The sequence below is a fragment of the Octopus sinensis genome, linkage group LG26, assembly GCF_006345805.1.
Source record: "Octopus sinensis linkage group LG26, ASM634580v1, whole genome shotgun sequence".
Classification (NCBI taxonomy): domain Eukaryota; kingdom Metazoa; phylum Mollusca; class Cephalopoda; order Octopoda; family Octopodidae; genus Octopus; species Octopus sinensis.
In genome coordinates this window covers 3,599,215-3,611,832 of record NC_043022.1, presented here as the reverse complement: position 1 = coordinate 3,611,832, position 12,618 = coordinate 3,599,215, and the positions used below count along the sequence as shown (strand labels likewise).

General features: G+C 41.9%; 1 protein-coding gene across 2 annotated transcripts in view; it reads left to right on the top strand.

Annotated features, from left to right (window-relative positions):
- Nucleotides 1-12,618, top strand: part of LOC115224712 (kinase suppressor of Ras 2-like) — a 167,634-nt gene that overhangs the window by 22,551 nt on the left and 132,465 nt on the right. The window lies entirely within an intron of this gene.

Genomic DNA, 12,618 nt, shown 5'->3' with positions numbered 1-12,618 from the left:
CTTGCTAACCAACCACATGGTTCCGGGTTCAGTCTACTGCGTGGCAACTTGGGCAAGCGTCTTCTACTATAGCCCCGGGCCAACCAATGCCTTGTGAGTGGATTTGGTAGACGGAAACTGAAAGAAGCCTGTCGTATATATGTATATATATATATATATGTGTGTGTTTGTGTTTGTGCCCCTAGCATTGCTTGACAACCGATGCTGGTGTGTTTACGTCCCCGTCACTTAGCGGTTCGGCAAAAGGGACTGATAGAATAAGTACTGGGCTTACAAAGAATAAGTCCCGGGGTCAATTTGCTCGACTAAAAGGCGGTGCCCCAGCATGGCCGCAGTCACATGACTGAAACAAATGAAAAAAAAAAAGACGTATATTTTTATATTAGGGCAGCAGACTCGCGGTCGCAGGATCGCGGTTTCGATTCTCAGACCGGGCGTTGTGTGTGTTTATTGAGCGAAAACACCTAAAAGCTCTACGAGGCTCCGGCAGGGGATGGTGGTGATCCCTGCTGTACTCTTTCACCACAATGGCGGTGCCCCAGCATGGCCACAGCTCAAGAGCTGAAACTGGAAAAACAAAAAAAACAAAAAAAAACAAATATTAGCTTTTTTTTACAACAGAAATCAGCTATATCCATTCAAAATTTCGTTACCCTTGACTTCAGAAAGCAGTCTGATATATGAATCCATCTTTCATTGTGGAATGTCCTGTTTGAAACTATTTTCTGATGAGATGCGTCAAGTTTATTGAGAGAGCATGACTTGCAGAAAACAACAATTCCATCTTTTGGTTGATACTTAACCTCATTACTGGAATAACCATGTGATTTAATTTCACTGTTAAGGGGTCAATTTATGTTCCAAAGACCAGTTTACAAATGACCAAATTTATTTTATAAATTTTTCATTATTTTCAAAATTGAGACAGAATTGGTGCATTTCAACAGAAACGGTAACCAAAGAGTTGATGGCGTCTATAACACTGGTGTTGCCGGCAGGACTGTAGAGTTGGGGTCAGAAACAGTTAGGGGTTAGCTGGAGTCATTCGGAATTGGTAAAATAGACCACAATCACTTAATTACATAGAGGAGTCATGAGTCAGAGGTGCAAATAGTGGAGGAGTTGGAGTCAAAGCTTTTATTTTTGACTCCACATCCCTGGCTGCAAGGTCCATGAAGGCATGGACGCTGTCCCTTTCCCATAACCTTGCCAAGACCACATTTTATTGTCTTCAAAATTTGATTTTATTCCTAGTAAACCATGGTCTGAAATGGTCCAATTGTCTGTGCAGCTACAGTATCCAGTTGGTCCTTCCTATTTTTATTTGTTTAAAGACTGCAGAGTGGGATTAAAATAAGATTTGACTACTATTTCTAGGAGTTTCAGTGACCCTGTTTCAGTCAGCTCATCATAAGTGGAGTTTATTGCTGTAGTCATGGGAAAGTGGTGTCTAAATAGCAAGCTTAGAGAAGTGGCAATTGGATACTGAAATGAGTGTACATACATAGGAAACGGAGAGAGAGAGGAGGGTGTGGGTGTGCTTAGAAGAAACACCACGAGATGGTACAGGCTGCACTTAAGTGGCAGAGATGTGAGAAAACATCCTAGTTGAAGTATGGAGAGATATTTGATTAGGAGCAAAAGGAGGGCATGACTGCCTTGCAATATTGCACTTGTGTGCATGTATCGTCACATGCTGTTGAGGTGGGATTTGCACTCCAACCTTGTAAAACCCTCACCAGCTACGGGTACCTGAACAAACCCATAGGTTGGAGGGTTGTCGCCTGTGTGAAGTGGTGTCGTCCATCAGGAACAGCATAACAGCCATGCAATATCACACTTATATATATATTTCTTTACTACCCACAAGGGGCTAAACACAGAGGAGACAAACAAGGACAGACAAAGGGGATTAAGTCGATTACATCGACCCCAGTGCGTAACTGGTACTTAATTTATCGATCCCAAAAGGATGAAAGGCAAAATCGACCTCGGCGGAATTTGAACTCGGAACATAACGGCAGACGAAATACGGCAACGCATTTTGCCCGGCGTGCTAACGATTCTGCCAGCTCGCCACCTTATATATGCACCTCATCACATGCTTTTCCTCAACGGGAGAATCCCTGTGTTGCCAGTAGAGATAATAACAGCTCACGGGGTCTTTTTCTTGACACCAGTGCATGATTTGCACTGTTCTAATTAGCCATTAGTCTGCACTGAGAATTCTTTGCAACCTCTGAAACCACATAGTGTTCTATGACCGTTGAGGTCTCCTCTGCATCAACAACTGTTCGTTATAGTGATTGGTTTGTCACGGGTGGTGCTGTAGGGGGTAGGGACCTGTGTTTAATTTGGGCTCTGGTTGTGTATAAACCAGGGATGTGGAGTTGAAACGAAAAACTTCGACTCTGACTCCTCTACTATTGGCACCTCTGACTCCTCTTCATGTAATTAAGTGATTGTGGTCTACATATCTCATAAGGCATATGCATATGCTTGTACTCTGAGTAGGCCTACATGTTACAAATGGTTCTTTCCTTTGGATAACATCAGTGGCATGGAAAGGATGGGAGGCTGGTATGTATAGGCGACTGCAGGTCTTCCATAAACAACCTTGCCTGGACTTGCACCTTAGAGGGTAACTGACTAAATGCAATCCCATGGTCATTCATGACCGAAGCGGGTCCACCCCTTTATAGTATATCTCTGTCTTTGTCTTGATGTTGCACAATAGTTGTAAGTGGATGTCATTCATTTCCAATATTCTTTGAAAACATGTCTTAAACTCCGTCTGACCCATGCATGCTTAGAAAAGTGAAAGTTAAAACCAATTCGAAAGTGTTGTCAGATATGGATTGGCAGAATGGAGTGTGAGATGGAGAACGCAACTTGCTGTATTAGATCCCTTTGCTTTCCGACTTCATGTGACATTGTGGTCGTCTTTATGTGAAGGTGCATGACTTAGTGGTTAGGGTGTTCGACTCACAGTTGAAAGGTTGTGAGCTCATGTCCCCGGTGGCACGTTTGTATCCTGGTGCAGGACACATTGCTCCAGCCCCCTTCACCTGGCAAAAATTAGCTGTACTTGTAATTCAAAAGGGCCAGCCTTGTCACATTTTGTGTTGCGCAGAAGCTCTATGAGAAATACATTAGTTACTTGTGTTTGTGGAACGCTCAGCCACTTGAATGTTAATCTCTTCAGCTGACCGTTCCATTGATCAGATTGACTGGAACACTTGTCATCATAACTGACAAAGTACCAGTTATATGTTGACAACAGTCCTGAAATAAGTAAATACCAGGCCTATACTGCAGTTGTTTTAACCCTTTCATGACCAACCCGGCTGAAACCACCCCTGGCTCTGTAGTATAAATGTCTTGTTTTCATAAGTTTTGAATTCAAATCTTCCACCAAACCTTAGTCACAATTTATGATCCTAACACTAGCTTAATGATAACGAAGTTAATTTACTAAATTCTTTGTTATATTTAAAATTAATTAAAAGAAACACAGATAATCTCAACAGAAATATGGTAACAAAAGGGTTAAAGACCAATTTGCACAAGATTTGTCTGCTATTTCTAACAAGTCAAACAACTGTGTGAAACAAAATCTACAAATTAACCATTTTCATACCAACCAACCCATCTGAAACCGCTCTGGCTTTTTAGTATAAATATCTTGTTTTCATAAGTTTTGAATTAAAATCTTCCACCAAACCTTAGTCACAATTTATGTTCCTAACACTAGCTTAATGATAACGATGTTAATTTACTAAATTCTTTGTTATATTTAAAATGAATTGAAAGAAACACAGAACATCTCAAAATAAATACGTTTTTAGTTTTGACTCCACATCTCTGGTTGCAAGGTCTATGAAGGCATGGACACCGCCCCTTTCCCGTAAACCTTTACTAAAACCTTCCAATGAATGGGTTAACGGACTATCTTACACGCCTGCCCATACAATATGATTCTGAAATGCCTTTAACAGTAAAACTGGCTACAAACTAGGGGCAGTGGAGTTTTTTAAAGTTTGTCTTGTCATCTCTCTGTCCTTCTTTCTCTTTTCTACACTTCCCCCCTTCTCACCACTACCTCCTCTAACCTCGTTACTTCATTCATTCAAACCCCCTAACCCCCAATCCCCTTGTTGACTGCTAAGACCCAGGGATTCCATAACAGCTGGTCTACTTACTGTTCATTTAAACCAGGTGAGCTTGGACAACAGTTGGGCAGGATTACTGTATAATATTGTACCATATTTAGAAATAAGAATATTCTCTTGTCATTAGATAAAGACATTTCAATAGAACATAAAACAGTGTGTGTATGTATGTATGTGTGTGTGTGTGTGTGTATATATATATATATTGATAAAAACGGTAAGACAACAAAAGAAAGAGACCTCGACATTATGTAAATAGAGGAATTTATCTGTAAAAAGTAATATGTAACAATTATTTGGTAACCGGTATCTGAAACTCGGAGTTTTATCATGGCTACCGAATAATTGTCACATATTACTTTTGCACACACACACACACACACACACAATATATATATATATATACACACACACACATCACCATCATCGTTTAATGTCTGTTTTCCATGCTGGCATGGGTTGGACGGTTTGACTGGGGACTGGAAAGCCAGGAGGCTGCACCAGGTTCCAATCTGATCTGGCAATCATAAGGAGGCGAGTGTAGGTTCCATCCAACCGCCTCTCAAGTTTCTTTGACAATAACCTGAATGCTAAAGGGTTGAATCGGTCATATCGAGCCTAGATATTCTTCTACTTTTACGTTCAAACTGACTAGATCCAGCCTCTCACACCTACCCTACAATGTCGTTCTAAAAGCAATCACATCATTGAAATCTCAAAGCTATGAGATAATGCAGGATTAACTCAATATGAATAAATAAGCATTACATTTGACAGAGGAGTTAACTAATTGTTGAAGGATTACGTTTCAATACAAACATCGTCAGCGTCATCGTTGTGTTCACTTTACCAAGCTGGCATGTAGTTTGGACAGGTCAGTTTTAACTCGGCAGTCATTAAATCATTATCATTATCATAACGAGGCTTAAATATTCGAAGCAGCTTTGTGTGTGTGTGTGTTTCTGCAAGAGCGTCATAACTTTTTTTCTCTGTTGTTGTTGTTTTTTTGTAAGCATTAAGCAAGCACCATACCTCCATAATCAATTCATTGGTCACGTCTTTTCTCTCTTTTCTTCCCCCCCCCCCTCCCCAAGCCACCCCACGTGTCAAAAGTAATGTAACAGAAAATATTCAACATCTTGTGTTTATCTATGCAAAATAAATGTCTAATGGGATTCCAAGCTTTGAACTGGTGGTGTTCTTGAAAAAAAAAAAAAAAAAAATAAAATAAAATAAACTGGCTCCCAGGATAAACATCTCTGGCCAGCTGTTGCTGCTCACGCTTTGCACCGAATAACCATTCTCTCCCCTCCAATCTTCACTTTATTGCCTCCCCCCTCCTCGTACCTCGCCCTCCTCTGCCTCCTGCTCCGACTTACAGACAAGGCTTTCTTCTTTAAAAGCAATCAATATAAAAGTAAGGAAGGGGTGTGTGTGTGTGTGTGAAAAAGTGACTTGTTTTTGTTTTCTGTGTGTGTTTAGGGCTGAGGGTGTCTTGCAAATCTTTATATATAAAACTGTAGTTGTGTGAGTGTCTGTCCCCTTCGATTTAGATTCCTAACTACTCCCACATTTTGCGGTGCAGTTTAACCAAAACCGCGTATCTTATAGTCGTGATTCATATCGAGCCCTTCTGGGTATTAGCGCGCGTCTACGATGAGTCTGCGATTTAAAAAAAAATTTACCATCATTTTTTTCCATTTTAATGCATTTTTTTTTAAAGGGAAGTAAACCTCTAAAAATGTCTACGATGAGTCAACGATTTAAAAAAAAATTTACCATCATATTTTTTCCATTTTTAATGCATTTTTTTGCTACTTTTTGGCTATAACTCTCTAAAAATGCTGTATAGTTATTTCCCTTACAAACCCGAGCAACGCCGGGCGATACTGCTAGTTTATATATAATTCTCTATCTACCTATCTAGATGTGTGTGTGTGTATGTATTCTTTTATTCTTTTACTTGTTTCAGCCATTTGACTGCAGCCATGCTGGAGCACCGCCTTTTTAGTCAAACAAATCAACCCCAGGACTTATTCTTTTGAAAGCCTGCTACTCATTCGAGCGGCGTCTTTTGCATAAATACACCAACATCGGTTGTCAAGCGATTATTGTATATATATTGTATATATTATTGTATATATGGTTGGCGTTAGGAAGGGCATCCAGCCGTAGAAACACTGCCAGATCTGACTGGGCCTGACGAAGCCTTCCAGCTTCACAGACCCCAGTTGAACCGTCCAACCCATGCTAGCATGGAAAGCGGACGCTAAATGATGATGATGATATATAGGCACAGGCATGACTGTGTGGTAAGAAGCTTGCTTCCCAACCACATGTTTCCGGTTTCAGTTCCACTGGGTGGCACCTTGGGCAAGTGTCTTCTACTATAGCCCCGGGCCAACCAAAGTCTTGTGAGTGGATTTGGTAGACGGAAACTGAACGAAGCCTCAGGCCGACTGTAGCCTCAGGCCGACTGTAGCCTCAGGCCGACCAAATCCTTGCGAGTGAGTTTGGTAGATGGAAACTGGAAGAATCCCATCATTGATAAAATTCATTAGTTTTAATGATTTTATCTTTTAATTATACTCTTTTACTTGTTTCAGTCATTTGACTGCGGCCATGCTGGAGCACTGCCTTTAGTCGGGCAAATCGACCCCGGACTTATTCTTTGTAAGCCCAGTACTTATTCTATCGGTCTCTTTTGCCAAACCGCTAAGTGACGGGGACGTAAACACACCAGCATCGGTTGTCAAGCAATGCTAGGGGGACAAACACACACACACATATATATATATATATATATATAATATACATATGTAAGACAGGCTTCTTTTCAGTTTCCGTCTACCAAATCCACTCACAAAGCATTGGTCGGCCCGGGGCTATAGCAGAAGACACTTGCCCAAGATGCTACGCAGTGGGACTGAACCTGGAACCATGTGGTTGGTTAGCAAGCTACTTACCACACAGCCACTCCTGCGCCTATTATGTTTATATTTATATATATACTGGCACTATGACCTGGTGTTGCCGGGTCATAGTGCTAGTGCATGCATATACAGCTGCGTGTGTGCGCACATACATGCAAGTACTGTCCAAATCTCCGACCAATCACTTACAGGTAGCAGACTGTTTGATTGGTCAGATCAACAGGAACACTTGGTGTTGTGACCAATGGGGAGCCAGGTCAGGCCTTGCAGTTCAGGCCATGTGGGGTGAAATTGAGTGGAAAGGGACATTGGCAGCCCCCATATGGCCTGTAGCTGTATTTCTAAGATCCTACCCTCTTTTCTAATCTCCTACATGTGACCCGGGCGTGATAAGAGTGCTCAGTCTGTTACCGTAGTGTTTTATGACTTTTCAGAATTGTTTGCTTGAATAAGAGGAATGTGAATTTAGTCAATACCAAGAGATGGTCGATTTTATTGTTATGTATGAGAGTGTGTGTGTGTGTTTATATCATCATCATTGTTTAACCCTTTCGTTACTAACCTGGCTGAAACCGGCTCTGGCTCTGAGTGCAAATGTCTTGTTTTCATAAGTTTTGAATTCAAATCTTCCACCAAACCTTAGTCACAATTTATGATCCTAACACTAGCTCAATGATAACTAAGTTATTTTACTAAATTCTTGGTTATATTTAAAGTAATTGAAAGAAACACAGAACATCTCAAAATAAATACAGTAATGAAAGGGTTAACGTCCGCTTTCCATGCTAGCATGGGTTGGACGATTTTGACTGAGGGCTGGTGAACCAGATGGCTGCACCAGGCTCCAGTCTTGATCTGGCAGAGTTTCTACAGCTTGGATGCCCTTCCTAACGCCAACCACTCTGAGAGTGTAGTGGGTGCTTTTTTACATGCCACCGGCACGGGGTCCAGTCAGGCGGTACTGGCAGCGACCTCGCTCGAATCTTTTTACACATGCCAGCGGCACAGGTGCCAGTAAGGCGACGCTGGTAACGATCACACTCAAATGGTGCCTTTTATGTGCCATTGGCACGGAAGCTGGTTAGCCGCTCTGGCAACGATTACGCTTGGATGGTGCTCTTGGTACCCTACTAGCATGGGGCACAAGTGCCAGTAAGGCGACGCTGGTAACGATCGCACTCAGATGGTGCCTTTTATGTGCCACTGGCACGGAAGCTGGTTAGCTGCTCTGTCAACGATCACACTCATATGGTGCTCTTTGCACCCCGCTAGCACGGATGCCAGTCATCGAATTTGATTTTGATTTCACTTGCCTCAACAGGTCTTTGCAAGCAGAGTTTAATGTCCAAAGTGATGGATCTGCTGGGTCGGGACTTGCCTAGGGTTACAGTTGATCCGATCAATGTGCAAGTGGCTGAGTACGCCACAGAATGTGACGAGACTGACCTTTTTGAATTACACGTGCAACTCATTTTTGCCAGCTGAGTGGACTGGAGCAACATGAAATAAAGTCACTTGCTCAAGGACACAACACACTGCCAGGAATTGAACTCACAACCTTACAATTGTGAGCCAAATACCTTAACCATCAAACCACGCTGGCTTCACTACAACAAATCTTTAGTCAACCCTAGTCAGTTAGCCAACTATCGGCATGCTATAAATCTACTAGATCAGATCCAGCCTAGGGTTAAACAATAACATTGACCAACCCAGTGTTAATTAAAGAGAAGGCCTATAGAGATATGTCAGCTGGTTAGCATATATATAAAACTTTATATGGATTTATTTATAGCATTTCTATTTATATATATATATGTGTGTGTATATATATATATATACATACACACACATACATATATATACATATAATCCATATAAAGTTTTATATTTTTGTTTGATTTGGCTTTTAGTTCCTGGTTGGCCTCTCTTATTTCACCTCGTTAAGATGTCTTTTTTCCCTACCAATCACCTCTAAACTGCTACCAACTTATTAAAACGTGAAGTAGACAGACTCGATAAAATAACACACACTGCTTTATTATTATTATTATCACCGTTCCCACCACCATACACACACACACACACACACACCACATACACTGCTAATCACTTTGCTTTATATATTTTTATACTTTATCTATCTGCTGGCCTTCTTATCATTTTTCAACTCTGAATAACAATCATAAAATCACCCATGTATAAAATAAAGAAAAAAACGAAAAGGCGCAGAAGTGGCTGTGTGGTAAGTAGCTTTCTTACCAACCACATGGTTCCGGGTTCAGTCCCACTGCGCGGCACCTTGGACAAGTGTCTTCTGCTATAGCCTCAATGCCTTGTGAGTGGATTTGGTAGACGGAAACTGAAAGAAGCCTGTCGTATATATGTATATATATATATATATGTATATGTGTTTGTGTGTCTGTGTTTGTCGCCCCTAGCATTGCTTGACAACCGATGCTGGTGTGTTAACGTCCCCGTCACTTAGCAGTTCGACAAAAGAGACCGATAGAATAAGTACTGGGCTTACAAAGAATAAGTCCCGGGGTCGATTTGCTCGACCAAAGGTGGTGCTCCAGCATGGCCGCAGTCAAATGACTGAAACAAGTAAAAGTGTAAAAGAGTATATTGAAGTCTTCAGTTAATTACTGGTTATAAATGCAGAGGTCATGTGACTACGGCTTGTAGCTAACATGGTGCATTCATGGAGTACCTTTTCGTAGAATTCAAGGTTGAAGGATATTTATTCTTCTACTTGTTTCAGTCATTTCACTGTGGCCATGCTGGAGCACCGCCATTAGTGTAACAGATTGACCCCAGAACTTATTCTTTGTAAGCCTAGTACTTATTCTGTCTGTCTCTTGTGCCGAACCACTAAATTACAGGGATGTAAACACACCGACATTGGTTGTCAAACAATGGTGGTCACACACACATATATATATGATGGGCTTCTTTCAGTTTCAGTCTACAAAATCCACTACATGAGGGTTACCACTGAAAGGGCATCTGGCCAAGGAAAATCTGCTCCAATAAATTCCATCTGACCCATGCAAAGATAGAAAAACAGACATTAAAACTGATGAATTAAGCGAACCATCCGGTCGTGGCCGTTGCCAGCGCCACCCCGACTGGCCTCCGTGCCGGTGGCACGTAAAAAGCACCATCTGATCGTGGCCGTTGCCAGCCTCGCCTGGCCCCCGTGCAGGTGGCACGTAAAAAGCACCATCCATCCGTGGCCGTTTGCCAGCCTCGCCTGGCCCCCCTGCCGGTGGCACGTAAAGAGCACCATCCATCCATGGCCGTTTGCCAGCCTCGCCTGGCCCCCCTGCCGGTGGCACGTAAAGAGCACCATCCATCCATGGCCGTTTGCCAGCCCCGTCTGGTACCTGTGCGGGTGGCACGTAAAAAGCACCCACTACACTCATGGAGTGGTTAGCGTTAGGAAGGGCATCCAGCTGTAGAAACATTGCCAGATAAGACCGGAGCCTGGTGCAGCCTTCTGGCTTGCCAGACCCCAGTTGAACCGTCCAACCCATGCTAGCATGGAAAGCGGCCGCTGAATGATGATGATGAATTGCTAATGTTGTTTTTTTCCCCTCATTTTCTCTGCATAATTATTTCAAATTAGCTCGTTAAATGTTTGCTACATTAATATTAGTGCTGACTTAATTATTGTTTCTTATGTTGGATGACATCTTCAAAAAAAAAAAAAGCTTTTATTTCTCTCTAGATAATCTGAAGTTTGTTTTTAAAACAGTATCTCGTTAGCTTCACTATTCGTGGTGAAGTGCAGCATGACGTGCCGACCTCCCCACCATGACCACCACTCCCCACTCCAATCAGTGGCTCCAGATTAATTAAAACTGTCAATCTGAAAACCAGCACTTATTGGCTACTTGGGTTTCTTTTTTTTTTTTTTAAATAAATTAAATAATATGGTGAGATAAAACAGTTGCAACTTCAAAGATGTTAGAGAATTAGATTAAAGGTAGATACAGGTGTGGATGTGTGGTAAGAAGCTTGCTTCTCCAACTACATGGTTTTGGGTTCAGTCCAACTGTGTGGCACCTTGGGAAACTAAAAGAAGCCTGTGTGTGTGTGTGTATGTATATATATATATATATATATATATATATTCTTGTTTCAGTCATTTGACTGCAGCCATGCTGGAGCACTGCCTTTAGTCGAAGAAATCAGCCACAGTACTTATAAGCCTAGTACTTATTCTATCAGTCTCTTTTGCTGAACTGCTAAGTTACGGGGATGTAAACACACCAACATCAGTTGTCAAGTGTGGGATAGACAAACACACACACACACACATATATAATGGGCTTTCTTCAGTTTCTGTCTATAATGGAACACACATGCCAAAATGCCACACAGTAGGACTGAACCCAGAACAATGTGGTTGGGTAGCAAGCTTCTTACCACACACCCATGTCATATATATATATAGCGGGGTGGTCTTTATGTTTGTGTTTGTCAGCCCACTACCTCTTCACAACTGGTAATGTTGTGTTTATATCCCTGTAACTTAGTGGTTCAGCAAAAGAGACCAACAGTATGTTTGTATGTCTGTGTTTGTCCCCTCCCCAAATCGCTTGACAACCGATGCTGGTGTGTTTACATCCCTGTAACTTAGCGGTTTGGCAAAAGAGACCGATAGAATAAGTACTAGGCTTACAAAGAATAAGTCCTGGGGTCGATTTGCTCGACTAAAGGCGGTGCTCTTAGGCTTAAAAAAAAACAAAGCTACTGGGCTCAACTGATTCGACTAAAAAAAAAAATTCTAGGCGCAGGAGTGGCTGTGTGGTAAGTAGCTTGCTTACCAACCACATGGTTCCGGGTTCAGTCCCACTGCGTGGCACCTTGGGCAAGTGTCTTCTGCTATAGCCTCGGGCCGACCAATGCCTTGTGAGTGGATTTGGTAGACGGAAACTGAAAGAAGCCTGTCGTATATATATATATATATATATATATATATATGTATGTGTGTGTGTGTGTATATGTTTGTTTGTCCCCTTAGCATTGCTTGACAACCGATGTTGGTGTGTTTACGTCCCCGTCACTTAGCGGTTCGGCAAAAGAGACCGATAGAATAAGTACTGGGTTTACAAAAAGAATAAGTCCCGGGGGTCGATTTGCTCGACTAAAAGGCGGTGCTCCAGCATGGCCGCAGTCGAAATGACTGGAACAAGTTAAAAAGTAAAAGTGGTGCCCCAGCTTGGCCGCAGTTTAAGTAAATGATAAAAATAAACAGCATGCATCAACCTTGCATTGCTGACCTATTTGATAGGTAGGTGTGTGTGTGTGTGTGTGTGTGTGTGTGTGACTGCAAGCAACAGGCTGCTGCTGCTGCTGCTGCTGCTACTCCTGTTGTTGTTGTTGTTAAAGCTGCCATTGCTGAGCAAGCAGCAACATGATTCGATATCTTTCACCTTTTGTTTACATCTTGCTTGCTTTTATTATTTAAAAAAAAAGAAAAAAACTTCTGTTATGGAAACAAT